Source organism: Lepus europaeus, chromosome 1 (assembly GCF_033115175.1).
Source record: "Lepus europaeus isolate LE1 chromosome 1, mLepTim1.pri, whole genome shotgun sequence".
NCBI lineage: Eukaryota > Metazoa > Chordata > Mammalia > Lagomorpha > Leporidae > Lepus > Lepus europaeus.
In genome coordinates this window covers 68,125,426-68,130,480 of record NC_084827.1, presented here as the reverse complement: position 1 = coordinate 68,130,480, position 5,055 = coordinate 68,125,426, and the positions used below count along the sequence as shown (strand labels likewise).

At 43.0% G+C, this 5,055-nt stretch overlaps 1 pseudogene; it reads left to right on the top strand.

Annotated features, from left to right (window-relative positions):
- Positions 1–4,245: 4,245 nt before the first annotated feature.
- LOC133768791 (U2 spliceosomal RNA) lies at positions 4,246–4,337 on the top strand (annotated as a pseudogene).
- The last annotated feature ends 718 nt before the right edge of the window (positions 4,338–5,055 follow it).

Sequence of the window (5,055 nt, the reverse complement as noted above, 5' to 3'; positions counted from 1 at the left end):
ACAGAGGCCTTGACTGACTGACCATAGGGATTACTATACAGATTAACTGTCTCTTATTCAAAATGCTAGAGACCAGAATTTTTTTCAGATTTTTGAATATTTGCATATACATAATGAATTGTTTTGGTAATGCAGCCCATGTCCAAACACAAAATTCATTTATGCTTTCTACGTACCATATGCACAGAGATTGAGAGTAATTTGACCCAATATCTTTACTGCACCTGCAGTTTGGCTGTGGCTCATCACATGAGGCCACGTGGGATATTTTCAGATTGTGGAGCATTTTGGATTTCAGATTTTTGGGTTAGACATGTTCAACCTGTAGAATCAGACTTAGACTTCTGTATTCCCAACTAGATAGTGAGAAGGTTTGAAATCTTTTCCATCTCCTTCCTTCCCCATCTGACCCAGAGATGTTCTATCTTCCTTCTTTTCATGTCCCAGGAAAACACTTCTCGGATGGGGAATATCCTCCTCTGCTTGTCCCTTTGCATGGGCTGGTGACAGACTCTGAGATAAAAGGCAAACTTAGAAGGAAGATGAGGCTCCTCACCCTCCTTTTTTAGATGAGGAAGGAGAGGTCCCGAAAGAAATGCTAACTAGGCCAGTAGATGCATCTAACCCCAGTAGGTGGGGCATTGATGAAAGTACTGAGAGGGCATAGAGTTAGCATGAGACAGCAGGTATGTAAAGGAAGAGAAGCACAGGGCTTGTGTCTGAGCTTTAGAAGAAAACACAAGCAAGAGAAAAAGAATGAGTTAGCTAGAAAGATGAGGGCTGTCTTTATCAATCATGTTTGTTTATTTTTTCTGTCTTGTGATATTCTGACATCTGAAAAACTTTGCTGGCTGGGGAAAGACAGCCTTTCCCAGGGCTAGTCAATTCTTAGAGATAACAAAGTGCTTGGCCAGGCACAGTGGTCCTCATATGCAAACTAACCCAAGTCCATATTGCCATGGGTTGAGCAGAATTTGTCCCTACCCAAACACTCATTTTGAGGCTTAATTCTTCAGTGTAGCAGTGTTGAGAGGTGGAAAGTGTTTGGGTTATGGTGGAAGAGCCTTCATGAGTAGACTGAGTGGGAATGAGTGAATTCTTGCTCTCTCAGGACTGGAATAAATAGGAGGGTTTTTTGCAAAGCAGGTCACCTGAGTTCCCTCCCCCTTTTGCATGTGCCCATTTCTCTTCCACTTCTAATGTGAGCTGAAGCAACACAAGGTCCTCAGTAGAAGCTAAACAGATGCAGCCACCCAATATTGAACTATCAGTCTCCGATATAAAGCTATAAATTTCCCAGTTGCTGTTGTTCTGTTATAGCAACAAAAAACAGAATAAGATACACTTACTTCATCTGACTTATACAGTCTAGAAAGAATTATTTTTCTGCCTTAGTCAACCCACGACTGTGTACCAGACAGAGAGAGACAGCTGCTATGATGCAAATCCTGCCAGGTTTATTCACATAGTAGGTCCTAAGCATTCACTCAGCCCTGCCTTGCCTTTTCCACAGAAACTCCCATGGAGGTTCTGGGCTGCAATTCACCCTCATTCTTGCTTCTGCTCCCTGACCAAACCTGATGCTTTTCCATGTGGTCCTAGAGAGCATGGCAAGCCCATTTCCTCAGGAAATGGAAGCATTAAAATCTCTTCTTTTAGTAGCATTGGCCTCCCTCATTGGCCATGATTCAGATACCATAACTTAGAACACAGGCACACATCATGGCCTTAGTTAACATCTAATCTTGAAATTGAAATTTACCTCCAGAGCATCCTCTGTGGTACAAGATTACAGGTGATCTCTTAAACCTACTCAGCTCATCTCAAACAAAATGGAATAGTTTTCTTATTTCCTGAGACTTATAATATATTCCTAATCCATGTATAGGCCTTCAAATAACAAGAAGTCATGGAGCATCTAAAAGATCAGATCACTTGTTTAAAAATTTCAGAAAGTTTACAAGACCCAAAAGGGTAAGAAGTTGAACAAGGAGTGATTTTCTGTTATTTACTTGACACAATAAATATACCTCTGTGGAATAACTTCAGCCTCAAAGAAACAAAATGTGATAAATGATAGCGAATTGTGTCTGTTGTCAGAAATACAAAGATAAATGAATGTACTTAACCTAATTCTGAAAGCAAGAATGTAGTTTCAAATAGTTATGAAGTGAGTGGGATTATAGGCACTTAGGGAAGGTACAGCCTTGGAAAAAGGGGACTCTGTTTCTTTATCCAGAAGTAAGGCAGAGAGTGGCTGACTGTACAGAGATACCACTAAGTGGCATGGTGGACCACCAATGGTCTGCTTTTCTCCCTTACAAAATGAAACTCGGACATTATAGTTGGGCATATGGCTGCCCAATGTGGACTGCATTGTTTGGACTTGGCAAAGCCACGGGGCTATCTCTGGAATGAAATACAAGGAGTATTATATGTGACTTCTAGTGTGTGTCCTGAAACAGAAGGATGTGTTTGTATTCTGCTGTTGCTGCACCCAACTACCTAGAATGTGAACCTGTTACCTGGATCTCAATCAACCACAATAAATGGTCAGTAAAGACCACACCCAAGATGCAGGAAAGCATTGAATTGGAAGGTGTCTGCAGTCCTGAGAATCATAGAGCTGACGTACAGCCCTGAACATCCCACTTACTAACTACATGGAAGAGAAAAATAGGCTTTATCCTGCTTGAGCTACTTCCATCTTGGAGGATATTTCTTAACACAAGGATAAGAGAGTTAATTATTTTAAAGCACTCACCTAGAAAGACTGAAATATTCTGAGCAAAGCAGAAAGTCAGATAACAAGCATGGAGAAAAGAATGAAGAATATATAAGACAAAGGCTTGAGTATGGCACAGTGGGTACCAGGGGGACATATCAGAGAAGCAGCAGACAAGATAGAACTAAAAGAGGCTCCTGCAAAAGAGAGAATTCAGTTGGGAAAGGAGGGCATGGATACTTTTTACACTCACAAAGTTTCATTTTAGTTTTCTATAGCGAGGTACACTTGAAAATAGACACTGGAAAGAAATATTGGAAAAAGAAAGCTGACACTGGGGAGATGGGTGTGGTTAGGAACTATCAAAGCAGTTAGGAGAATAAGAAAAATTTGATTGCTGCTAAAGGCACAATAATAATAGCTCACAACTGTGAGTTTCTGGATAAGAAATTTCAAACATAGAAGGAAAGAGAATGGAAGAAAAGCTAAGTTTCAGGGTTGTGATGAAGACAAAGTCAGATTCTGAGGAAAGAGGAAGATGAGGATCCCAGTAGCTGGTTGCTAAGGTCATGAGCTTTCATTATAAAGTAGACATAAATCTAAACCCAGATTTTTCATGGATTAGTTGGACTTCCTTGAGAGAGTAATTTAATATTCCCAAACCTCTGTTTGCTTATCTGTAAAACAGGAGTGAAAGTAACTATGTTGTAAGGCTAGTATAGTACCTAGCACATAATAATTGCTCACAGCTATTGCTACTAAATGAAGAGTGTGTGTTTGGGGAAGAGAAGCCCAGAGGTTGAGATCTGAGGTAGTGGACATCAGGGAAAAGGAGAGGGCAACAGCAGATGAAGTTATGTAGACAGAAACACACCTGGAAATTGCAACCTCCTCCTCTCCAGCAGGCAGAATCTGCTAAAGCATTTAGTTTCCAAACTGGGTTCTTGTGATTATTCAGAAGTTTCTCAGTGGATTCCCTTGCAGGAAGAGAAAGAGAAAATATCATATGGGTGGGACTCCTGCCCTTCTTGTGCACTTCAACCCAAGCAGCTCTTTCTTTATAATTTCTTTTTTATTTTTTCTTTGACAGGCAGAGTTAGACAGTGAGAGAGAGAGACAGAGATAAAGGTCTTCCTTCCATTGGTTCACCCCCCAAATGGCATCCACGGCTGGTGCGCTGCGCCGATCCGAAGCCAGGAACCAGGTACTTCCTCCTGGTCTCCCATGTGGGTGCAGGGCCCAAAGACTTGGGCCATCCTCCACTGCACTCCCAGGCCACAGCAGAGAGCTGGACTGGAAGAAGAGCAACCAGGACAGAACCAGCGCCCCAACTGGGACTAGAACCCGGTATGCCGGTGCCGCAGGCGGAGGATTAGCCTAGTGAGTCGTGGAGCTGGCCTCTTTATAATTTCATATTTTTGTATTTTGGGGAGCCAGCGTAAAATGTCACCCAAACAGAGGATTCTAATGTTAGAAAAATAAGAAAATGGAAATAAGAAAGAATAATAAATGGTAGCAGTATTGTTTCTCGGCCTTTTGGCTAAGATCAAGTGTAGCATCTGTTCTTATCAGCTTAATAATAAATGGTAGCAATAATAATTTCTCACCCTCAGAGAAAGCAATTCTCCCATTTAGGAATATTCATGCCCCAGAAAAGACTAGAAACACTCTTAAGGATAGGCCTGACTTGGTGGCAAGCCAGGATTTCTGCCTTTCAAGAAATAAAAAACTGGCCGGCGCCGTGGCTCAACAGGCTAATCCTCCGCCTTGTGGCGCCGGCACACCAGGTTCTAGTCACGGTCGGGCCGCCGGATTCTGTCCTGTTGCGCCTCTTCCAGGCCAGCTCTCTGCTATGGCCCGGGAGTGCAGTGGAGGATGGCCCAAGTCCTTGGGCCCTGCACCCCATGGGAGACCAGGAGAAGCACCTGACTCCTGCCTTCGGATCAGCGCGGTGCGCTGGCCGCAGCACGCTGGCCGCGGTGGCCATTGGAGGGTGAACCAATGGCAAAGGAAGACCTTTCTCTCTGTCTCTCTCTCACTGTCCACTCTTCCTGTCAATAAAAATAAAAATAAAAATAAAAAAATTTAAAAAAAAAGAAATAAAAAACACTCCATTGACCATCAGGAGTTAACCAGGGGAATAACTTCTCTGGCTTCTCTCTTTCTCCCCTCCTCCCCTTCCTCTCCCAACCCCAATCTCTGCCCTCTCCCTCTCCCTCTCCCTCTCTCTCTCCCTTTCTCTCTGTTTTCCCCTGCTTGTGCTGCCTGCTGTCCAAATCCAATAGAAACCAGATAATTAAATCAAGGCAGAATACAGAGGCCAGCCTTCC